This window comes from Halichoerus grypus, chromosome 6, assembly GCF_964656455.1.
Source record: "Halichoerus grypus chromosome 6, mHalGry1.hap1.1, whole genome shotgun sequence".
Lineage (NCBI taxonomy): Eukaryota > Metazoa > Chordata > Mammalia > Carnivora > Phocidae > Halichoerus > Halichoerus grypus.
The window spans coordinates 74,093,343-74,105,657 of record NC_135717.1 but is presented as its reverse complement, the minus strand read 5'-3'; positions in this window follow the sequence as shown (position 1 = coordinate 74,105,657).

Genomic DNA, 12,315 nt, shown 5'->3' with positions numbered 1-12,315 from the left:
AACACAAAAGAATTCAAAAAGTGAGGGAAAGAAATAAGAGTAGGGGAAGAAAGTGAAATACTGAATTTATTTTCCTGAAGATTCTGTTAGGAAAACAGATTGTCATGTTGCAGAGATTAGTTGTAATTTAAAAGAGGACCACAAAGAGAAGACAATACTTCTCCAAAAGAAATGAATTGTTAAAGATAGAAATTCAGATTCCAAGGACTTTTTAACTTGGCTTAGGTTAGCTGTATAAGGATCTGACCCTAGTTAGATCTACATGCTTAAAACAGAATGAGATATTGCTGGAGGGGAGATGGGTGGGAGGATAGGGTAACTGGGTGATGGACATTAAGGAGGGCATTTGATGGAATGAGCACTAAGTGTTATATGCAATTGATGAATCAGTAAATTTTACCTTTGAAACAAATAATACACTATATGTTAATTTAATTTAAATAAAAATATAAAAACAAAACAGAATGAGATTTGAATAAAAATTCTCATTGGTTTGTTTAACTGTAGATAGACTATCTGGTCCTCCTGTAGAAGCACCAAATGAGTAGTGAATCAAATCAACTGTATATTTCAGGTGCTTACAATTTTTTGTTTTCCTTACTAACCCAAGGTAAGCTCTTAACTCTCAAAACTTCCATGAATATGCTTGTCCATTCTGAGACATATTTCCTGTTTTGTGCATACCCACTTTGTTTTAATTCCTAGCTTTGTTTATAAGAAAATTCTAGCTTTCTGTTTCAGAAAAATCTAGCTAGAATTTATGTATCACACCATCTGAAACAAATTTATGTTCTCTATGTTGTCTATTTGTCATAAAATCAAATGCTACATTCCAAAAGGAGAGGAAGTGCACAGTGGTTAAGGACTTATATTTGGGAGTTCCACGAACATGGAATGATATCTTCACATTGATACCAAGTATTGGTCACTTTGGACAATGTATTGAATCCCTCAGATTCTCAGTTCATAGAGTTATTACAAGCATTAAATTATCTAAAGCGCTTAGCTCCCTTTCTAGAACGCAGTAAGTCAATGAATGTTAACTATTATTATCAAGTTATAATGAAGGAAATAACTCAAGAAGTGCATCAAGTAACACCAAAATTAAAACACCAGCCATGTAGCACAGTGCAGTTCAAGTATGCACAAACTAAGCCTTTGAGCCAAATCTGGCTTATTGCCTGTTTATAAAGACAATATATCTTTACTCTTGACTTTATTTTCTGCACAATTTGACTTTGCAACTTGACTACTTATAATGTCTTTTAATATTGTGTTCACTTCTGCTCTATTTCAGAATATTCTTTATCACTGCTAGCTCTCTATTTTTGCCTTGTTTCTAATCCAACTGTTTACCCCCCATTTGTTTTGTTACCAGCTCATACTCATTTACTTATTTGCTAAAGGAAACCATGTCATCTCACATTTAAGTAGGAATTTAATTTCTTTCTGCCTTTCGATCAGGGAATTGTTTGTTTGTTTGTTTGTTTACAAATGCCTATAATCTTGAGTTCTATTGTTATCACAACACACAGTGACTAAGAATTCAAATAGAACCTTCTCAGTGAGAGTAAAAATCAAAATCAGCATTCAGTCTTGACTACTGAAGTGAGGATGATTGTGAGTCTAGGATCTTTGCCACATCATACTGAGAAGCTATACCACTTCTCTGACAGGTCACTTTCAAGTTGGCCATAATTTAACGTGCCATCAGAGCTATGTATAGGAGAAAGCTTCCAAAGATGCTGGCATTTGAATAATTTTCTTTTTCAGCTTCTAAGGTTAATCTAGATTTTCTCTTATCTTTATATTCTCAGTTATTTCTTAAAGAGTAGAGTGGAAGATAAATAGGGTGAGGATCAAACATAATGTCCTCAATTCTTCATGTAGTAAGTAGGGCTAAATTATTATTTTTTGGTCCTCTGAAAATTAACATTTTGTCATCAGGAAGTCCTCCATTTTCTTCACCCAAATAAAAATTGACTTTCACTTCAATTGTGCCATTCTGTCCTAAATATATCCTGATGATTGTCTACTGAAGGCTATGGTAGTATGACAGCGGTCCACCAGCTGGTAGTTGGGACCGTCAGCTTCTGGGAAACTTTGGGTACCCTAAAGCACACACCAACACACTCCAGGATCTCTATTACACATGGGTGTCTTCAGAGAGGCAAACAGTTTTGAGGATTGTGGTAAGTAGTGAAACTCCAAGTGTTTTATGCAGACTTGCCTTCCCTCACATTTTTTCCTTAGTATCTCTTTAATCCCGAGACTGTCAGTGCCTGGAGCTTCATGCCATGGGACCACTGTGAAGCATCCTAGATTTCCAGTGCTGTAGAAAGAAGATAGTGATGGTTGCACACAACCCAGAGAAGAGGCCTGCAGAGGCAGGGCTGCTGACTGCCCCGCAGGAGGTAAGTAGAAACCTTGTCCCTTGTGCAGGGCTTTGTTTGTCACATTGTATCAGCTCTGGGCTGAAAGACTCAAGGAAATCACCAGCCCCTTGAACAATTTGTTATTCGATGCAACATACAAACATAACCTGAAAGGGCCTCAGATCATGAAAAAAGGCAAGGAAGAATACAGAGGTCTATGAGAACAGGATCCTTCATAGTCTCTGCAAAGTTCTAGAATTATCTGCTTATGTTCATGCAAATCAGATATATTTTTACCACTACTGAGTATTTATGGAGCTGCTACTAGTATTTTAGCTAGTTTTAAGAGTTAGAAAGAATCTGGGATTTTTTGTTTGAAAGGCAGACTCAAATCAGCTGGCAGTTTCCTCATCAATAAAATGAGGATGACAAAAATAATCTTGCCAAATGTTTATGGGATTATCAGTGATCGATGTGAGCTCCTCTCACAACGTCTGGCACTTGGTGGGTGCAGAGTAAAGATGGCTGCCACTCCTCGTCCTGTACTGTCCTCCCTGGCCGCGCTGTCTGCACCACCACTACTGAAGCACTGAACAAAGTGATACAAGCCACATAGGTTACATTGAAAAAAAACACACTGGACCCTAAATATTTAAACCTATAGCAGCAACTCCACAAGTATCAGCAAAGATACACTTGGTGCATTTCAGTTTACAAATGGGATCTGAAGCAAGCACTTAGAAAAGTGACAAAACCCAACAGCCTACTTGGATGAGGGCGGTGGGGAGGATTGATGCACGTGTCTCACTTGTGTAATCACTTGGTGTGAGGTCTGCAAACTGCAGCTCTCTTCTCTGAACCTTACCAACTGAACATTCCCCAAAGTAAAGAGGTTTGGTTTAATTCCAGCACAAGCAACTGAGAAATGGCCTCTGTGAAACAAATACATTCAGATCAGTTTGGATTACTTTACGGGGAAATGGAATGAATTGGATCTAGTTATTGTTCAGAAGGCTAAAGGTTGATTCTAGGTGAAGATCAGTCTGATTTACATCCAGCCTCAAATTTATCTATCTTATCAGTGGTGATCTCGCTGCCCCAGGGTTCATGGAATGCAGATGTTGTACATAAACCAAAGGGGAAAGTGAGGATGTAGCAAACCAGAAATTCGTGTGTAAACCAGTTTGTAATATCTGTGAGCAACTATACATGGCAAAATTGTGGAAAATATATAAGAATTATAGTATTTTACTAAAAAGTACATAATTTCATGTTTTAAGTCAGCAAATATAAATATATTTTTAAGTATGCTTGTGGGTATAAACCATAAACAAATAGAACTTTTTCCACTTATATTCACTTCACTATGAATAATTTTAATCCCTAAAATATTGTATTTCTATTTTTTTGCACTTTTTAAATATTCAGGATTGTTCCATTGTGTTTACTCTATAATTTATCTCTTAAATTCCTATAGCCTTAATATTTAATAGTAATTTATACATATTATCTATTTATTTTAAAGGGAGAGTCATGTGAAATTTGTAGGACAGGTAGTTACTTTCTCTATTTACAAAAGAAGTAATAGGCTCTCAGAGGTCGAGTCATTTGCTAAAGACCACCAGCCAGTCTGTAGCAGAGAAGGGCCTAAACACAGTTGTTAGTATTCCCTAATGAGGAGACTTTTCACTCCACCCTGTGCCTTCCCAGAGATTCTGGATAATCCAAAGTAAATTCTGGGAATACATTCAGTTAGTGTGCCCTGAGGGTGGGGTAGTCATTTACCACACCACTGGATTTTATATTCCAGTATGGTAGCAATCCAAAAGAAAAGACTTTAATGGCACCATTCCTACAAGAGCATTGCAAAATTCTCTTCAAACACAGAAACTGCATACAGGTTGGATATCCTGTGCCTTCAGTAAATGAACCTTTCACATAAGTCCCAGGCCTGACCTTACTCTGAGTCAGAGCCTTGGTTGAGTGCAAAGAACCCACTGGAATAGTCTCCAAGTTGGTAAGTGAGAACCAAAGACCTGCCCTGTCCTGATGTGTGTGGCGGTCACCAGGGGCCCAGCAAGCTGCTAAGCAAAGGAAGACCAAGGATACATATGCCTGGCAGTCTAATTGCAACCACCTGCTAAGGCATTTACCTAAAATACTGTCCTTGGGAAGACTGGGTCCACAAATTCAGGCATGACCCAAAGTGTCCTCTCCTGTACTTAAGAATACACAGAGATCAGAATTTAGCTTGTCATTCCAAAATTGAACTGTCCCTAATTTGGATCTGTTCTTTTGCATTCCAAATACCTCCCATGAAGCACCCTGACTACAAGGCCACATTCCAACACCTCAGCGCTTTGGTTACATTCCTGTGGGGGTGGGGTGGGGGGGTGCTTGGGCTTCGCATGCCACATATGATTCATACCAGAGTAGTATGTTTTCATTATCTGAAGCTAAACAGATTAATATACATTTATGAAACCCATTTGTTTCTTGAAAATTTGGCTGAAGAGGATTTTAATAATCCCACTGGATAGTGGCTTAAATAACCAACCCCAGCATCTGTGCGTCCGCAAGCCAAGGAGCAAGGCACAGAAGAAGAAATGTCGGTAAACAGACAGAACTTTCTCTATTTTGGGGCTTTCTTGGAACAGCTGCTCAGTGTCACGTTTTTAACTAAACAAATAACCCTCCCATGCTTCTTGTGAGGGATAAGAACTGCTATACTCCAAGGAGACAGAATGCACTAAAAAGTGGTAATGAAGCTTAATATCAGAACTTGCTAATTTCTAGTTGCTTAGTAGATGTAGTGAGGTAATGAAAAAGAGATGTTTTGACAGACTGTACAGAGAACAGGCTTTGTAGGAAATTTGCACTGGAGTGGATAGGAGGTGAGGATGAGAAGGACGATGGGAAAATACGAGCAGGAAATCCTTTTAACCTCATTCTGAAATTTTCAAGATCACTTCTTTGACAAACTGAAGCATAGGAAAACCTCCTACTGGTGTAAATATCTTATTAGTTGGAAGAAAATATTACTCAGCTTAGTATCTAATATGTGTCACATTGATAATCACTAAATTTGAATTAGGCGCATGGTTTGATAATTTTTTTTTCTGATTTGTGGCATAAGTATTACTACCTGGTGTAAAAGTAAATTACCTTTGGTTATATACTATATAAATCACCTTTATCAAAAAGACGATATTACATTAAGTTGAAACTGCTCCTGAAAGTTCATCATAAACTTTTAATATGAGATTATAAAAAACACATGTGTAAACTTTACACAAAATTGCACCCTTTGGATTCTACTGCCTATGTTAACTTCATTCCAATTCCTGAATTTTATGTATAATTTTTTTCTCAATGATTAAAAGAGAAAGAATGGCATGATAAGGAGGGGTACTATAGTGGAGACCTATTGAAACAGAGAACATGTGATCTTTTTTGTGAGAAACAGAAATAGGTCGTCCAGATGCTAGATTGGCACATCCAACACCCTGGACAAACTGGGATCACATTTTCCCCAGACCTCGGTTTTTCCACTTGTGATTGAGGGGATTAACTTTGTCCCTCCTAAATTGTTCTTCTACTCTTCTTTGATTTTGTGACTGAACTCACACTGTGGGTGTTAGAAATTCTAATTTGTCAACCAGCTTCCCTGTGCATCAGTTTATAGATTTGATTCTGATTTCCCTTGTTCACACCCCTGAACAGGTAATCATAAAGGGTAGGTCAGGCCCAAAGAAACCACTCCCCCAGGTTTTTCCTCTATCTATGTGAAAGTGTGCAAAGAAAATAGGTAATGCAAGCTATTTGTACTGTCAATAAAGGATTATTCATAAGATTTTATTAAATTTTAGTAGAAAATATCATTTACTATCTTACTCAAAGATCTCTTTATAAGGCTGGACAGAAAATTTCTGTTTGTGTTTAAAGACAAATGTTTCCACAGAGAAATGTGCATCTGTCAGGAAGTAGAATCTATACACATGACAGGTTTACTCTCCACTTTGCAGCCAGGAAACTAAAAGCTAGTTTCATTAATGAACTGTATTAATATGACTATCTCGAGTGTCTAGTAGTATCCTTTTTCCCTGCTTCCTTCAAACTGGGTGCATCAATCTATTTTTGCTCCTAATTGCTGTTTTTTCTTTGTATTTAATTTCATTTATTTCAAATACATTAGGAAGAAAATAAACTCTACTTGCAATTAAACAATAATATAATTAGCTGAAATAAATTATTTCCAGTAAACTCAAATATAATATTGATTAACATTTTGAATATTCAACATATCATGTCATTGGAGAAAATACCCTGGTAAAACAGAAATCATCATTGTAAAGATATTTTCCTGCATATTTCTAAACCATAATGATCAGAAAGTAGAAACAAGAGTCATTTGTAGATTTAAGCCTATGGCACAAAACACTTGAAGTCACTTTAGTCAACAGTGAACTGATGGGTGCGTCAGGGACACTAAAAGACTGCATCTCAATTCTAGCCAGGAAAGGAGGAGGGCAAGATAAACATAAATACAACTTGGGAACAATTCAGCCAACTGACTTGTTGGAGAAACAGAAAATGTAAAAACTCTGGAGTTTTCCAGATATCATTTGCCTAATGTAGAATTTGATGTGATTCAGATTCATCTTAACCTTATTTAGGGAGGTAGGATCCAGAAGTGACAGAGACCCTCAGAATCACATGTAAATATCGCAGGCCTGAGAAAAATAGGGCTCCAGTTTTTCTTCCCATGAAAAATATAAGTGAATAACACATTATAAAGGACTAATTTAAGAAAAACTAGAACTTACAAGATTGAAACCTAGGGAGAAATAATAATGAACAAAAAACATACTAATTTGGACCCCCATCCCGTGACAGCAAATCATTTACTGAACAACTTACTGTTCTTCTGACATGAAATATGAATTTGACCTAGAAAAAAATTTTAAGAAAGTGAAAGTAGTATAAAAGTATATAGGGTTTCTGAAAATTGTCTCCCTAAATCCATGTATATAGCCCTTGTAAATTATTCTTCCTAAAGTTCAATTCTGATTTTTTTTTTTAAAGATTTTATTTCTTTATTTGACAGAGAGAGACAGCTAGAGAGGGAACACAAGCAGGGGGCGTGGGAGAGGGAGAAGCAGGCTTCCTGCCGGGCAGGGAGCCCGATGTGGGGCTCGATCCCAGGACCCTGGGATCAGGACCTGAGCCGAAAGCAGACGCTTAACGACTGAGCCACCCAGGCGCCCCTTCAATTCTGATTATTAATTTTTACATTCATTCAAACATTTTCAAAACATTGTATTAGATTCTATAGGAAGAAACAAAGGTGAATAAGATACAGCTACTGTCCTCCAATACCTAATCTAACTTATAGTTAAGACTTCATGCATATCCAAATGTCTTAACCAAATGCAAGGACTTCCTTTTTTCTTTCCTTTCTTTTTCTTCCCTCCCTCCCTCTTTTCCTCCCTCCCTTCCTTTTTTCCTTCCTTTGTATTGCTGTAGTTATTATTGCTTGTTTGCTTTCTTTATTCCAAGATTCTTTATTTATTTTAGGTTCTCTACCACTACTCCTCAAAATATTCCTTGTTTCAACATAGTACATTTTTTTTCCTTCAACTTTAGAACTTCATTCGCTCTATCTTCCCAGTGAGGACTTCTCAACACAAACCATCTCTATGTACTGAAATCCTACCCATCTTTCAGAGTCCAGCTCAAATCCTTTCCTGTGTTGGGCCTTGACATTTGAAAAATGACGTCCAAATTATGGCTTTGTCATTTCCTACCTGTATGACTCTGGACAAGTTACTTTACTTCTCTAGCTTCTGTTTTCTCAGCATAAAATAGAGTTAACACTTGAAGGTTATTTTAAAGGTTAAGTGAAATAATACAAGTAAAATGCTTAGCATAATGTGGTACATAGTAAAGTTCTACAAATATTTGCTACCATCCTACCATTTTTGCCAATAACACCAAAAATAAAATGACCACTTCCTCCTCAGAAAACCATGTGTTTATCCCTTTCTAATGTCTTTTATTAGTATTCTTTCTTCCCTCATCAGTTCCTCTCCCATATTATAACCCCTCAACTTATCTTGCATATTGTACAATATGGTATATGTATGTATTTTTTTCATATAACATGAGTATTTTAATACCTTCTTCATAGATTAGTACTTTTGTTTTTATCTTGGCAGAAATTTGACGAATGATTTTTTAGGAACCTATGTATTTAGGTTTCCACCCTCCAGGAATACCTCCAGAAACACTTCCATTTATCAGTCTCCAGCTAAGATTCACCCATCTCCCATATAAAGCCATTGCTTGATGTAATTTCTAGCTTCATTAAGAATTCATAAACCTTCAGCCTTAAGACACTTTAACATATCTTTTTTTACTATGTAGTTGTGTGTATCTTTCATATGCCCTAATCTGTTATAAACTCATTAAGGTTGGCAAATACCGTTTAGTTTTTAATCCCTTTTATTTCATAGTTTGTCCATACATTGATTCATTGCTTAATCCATCCATTTGTTTTTCCCCAATCACACTGGAAACAATGGTTGAGAGCTTATAGTTGTTGAGCACCATGACAAAGAGTTCAGTTGAGTCCCTTGGTGACCTGCCATGTTGTCCCAGTTTCTCTGACAAGGCTTTCTCAACTGTTTTTACGTATGTTAAATTATATATACAAATATACAAATGTTATAGGATCACCTAGCAGAGTCATCATAGATGCTAAGTAACTGTCAACATTCTTCTATCTTTATCAAGAAATTATTTGTTTAAAAAAAAAAAAGAATCCCAAGGAATGTTATACTCAAAGTAAATGTCTCTGATCAGTACTTAAAACCTTTTTAAAGGCAGCAATTGGGGGAAAACAAAGAAACGACAACAACAAAATCTAGGGAACAAGAAGACTGAAAAACCAATATAGTAAACATCAACTCTCTTGTTGGAAACTGTTGTTTTGTTTTGTTTTGTTTTGTTTTAAAGAATAAGTAGGAGTAATTTGGATTGTTGGTAAAATAGAACTTCCCTCTTGTGACCTGAGAGCAGGCTGTACTTTCCATAGATCCCAGTGTCAGACCACATTTCTGATTGCTGCAGGCTAGATCTTTTTTTTTTTTTTGTGGCCTGAGGGAACCCTGAATTTCACTCTCTTCTTTTTGTTTGCTGTGTCAGCAGAGTTGGCGTGGACCAGATTCACATCCAAGGTCAAACTTTACATACTTGATCCAGGGCCTCCAAAATCAAACCAATCTATCAAATGTAGAGTATAAGGCACATTTGCTTTCTGTTTTTCCAACCTAGAATTAAAATATAAACAAGTATATGGGCAGTCTGACTACTGTCAATACTATTTAGAGAATATATAAATTTTGTCTAATTTTTAGTTTACATTTTGGTGATTCAATATTAACAAATAGGAAAGCCTTGAAATCTCATTCTATTCATTTCCAAATCAGCTGTTCCCTTACAGGTGTTTAGATCACTTTAGAAGAAACAACTTTGAATAATAGTAAAAGTTCATACTTTATTTTTTAAAAAGTTTTTGTAGAGAAATTCTAGAATCAAAAAAATGTTAAAGACAAAGCATTCATATGATTTCACTTAGAAGCTAGAGCCTAGGAAATAACTGTTTATTGTTTCTCCCCACGAGGAAAATCAGATACACAAAACTCTAAATTTGGTCTGTCTTCACTACACTGCACCACTTTGTAAATCTGAGCTGGCTCCAAGAAGTATCACTCCTCCAAGGTATGTTCATTCAAAGAAATTTCATTTGTTCGATATTAAGCTCTTGTCTAATTTATAACACAAAACCATAGCCCTCTTTTTTTTCTGAAGCACAGTACATGCATTAGTCATTTCATGTTACTCTTTGCTATATTTCAAATGAATGTGTCCAGGTCCTCATGTAATATTGTCATTGTACGGTAGGCATATAGCATGATCCAAGAATGAGCTGATAACCATTTATCGCCCAAAGATAAAAGCTAAAATGTCAGAAAATTGGCAAACTGTTTTGGCATTTTAAAAAATTAAATTGTTTTATTCTCATGGTTTTGCACAGAACAGAATAGACCAATATATAGATAATGCTCTTTCATTTGCATTTGGATTGGTTTAGGTTCAGAATGCAAAATAGATGCCAAATATGTATAAGTCAAATTTATAACTTGGTATAGCCAAGTGAAAAATTTTATGTGTGGAAAGAAAGATACACAATTGATTATGTAGTATAATTATTAAGGTTATTATGACTGTGTAACAAATTACCCCCAAAACTCCATGACATAAAACAATTATTTATTGTGCTTGCAGTTTCTGAGGGTAAGGAATTCAGACAGGGCATAATATGTGTGGCTTATCTTGATCCATGATGTCCAGGTTCTTAACTTCATAGACGTAAAGACAAGAGTCCAGAATAATCTCTAGGCTTACTCACCTGTCTGGCAGAGGATGCTGTTTTTTGGAGTCTGTCCACATGGGCTTCCTTGCAGTAAGGTGGTTGAGTTCTTTTTTTTTAAGATTTCATTTATTTATTTGACAGAGAGAGAGAGAGTGCACACAAGCTGGCAGAAGAAGAGGGAGAAGCAGCTCCCCCCCCCAACAACCTGCTGAGCAGGAAGCCTGATGTGGGGCTCAATCCCAACCTGAGCCGAAGGCAGCCGCTTAACCAAATGAGCCACCCAGGCGCCCCTGGTGGCTGAGCTCTAGAGGGAAGCATCCCAGAAGAGACGGAGCCAACCATTAACCTTCCTCCTTTTAATGACCTAGGTTTGAAAGTCACAAGCCCACCCAGCTTTAATGGAAATCAACTTCTCGTATATGTTTCTTTTTTCTTTTTAATTTGACTGTAGTTAACACACCATGCTACATTAGTTTCAGGTGTACAACACAGCAATATATCAAGTTTATACATTATGCTGTGCTTATCACAAGCGTAGCTGCCATCTGTCACCGTAGAACACTATTACAATATCACTGACTGTATTCCTTATGCTGTGCCTTTTTCCCCTTGACTTATTCATTCCATAACTGGAAGACTGTATCTCCCACTTGCCTTTATCCACTTTGCCCATCCTCCTACCACCCCCTCTCTGTCAACCATCAGTTTGTTCTCTGTATTTATAGGTCTGATTCTGGTTTTTGTTTGTTTATTTGCTTCTTTTTTGGATTCCACTTCCACATATGAGTGAAATTATATGGTATTTGTCTTAATCAGTCTAACTTATTGTACTTAGTATAATATCTTCTAGGTCTGTTCTTGATGAGGATAGCAAGATTCTAAAAGAGCATGTAGAACAGGAAATATTCCTATGGTCATTCTTGGAAAACACAAGTAGTAACACTCTTATCAAGATACAGAACATTCTGGGACACTTGGGTGGCTCATCGGTTAAGCATCTGCCCTCAGCTCAGGTCATGATCCCGGGGTCCTGGAATGGAGTCCCGCATCAGGTTCCTGGCTTGGCAAGGAGCCTGCTTCTCCCTCTGCCTGCCGCTCCCCCCTGCTTGTGCTCGCTCTCTCTCTGACAAATAAATAAATAAAATCTTTAAAAAAAGATATAGAGCGTTCCTATCACCCCAACAATTTTCCTCATGCCCCTTCCAATCAATTCTAACCCACTGCCTCCCCCAGTAAATGACTTCTTTTTTATTGAGCCATTATTAGTTTTCCCTCTTCTAAAACTTCGTGCAATATTTGTTGTTTATTTACTAGTACTTTACTACTTTATTAATGTTAATTTACTACTATTATAGTAGTTTTTTATGTCAGTTTCTTTCAGCATGATATATTTCATATATCTTTTATATCTTGCATATATAGTAGGTTTTTTCTTTTTTTTCTTTTTATCACTGAGTAGTATTTCATTGAATACAAATTTTTAATCCATCCTCCTGTTAATGG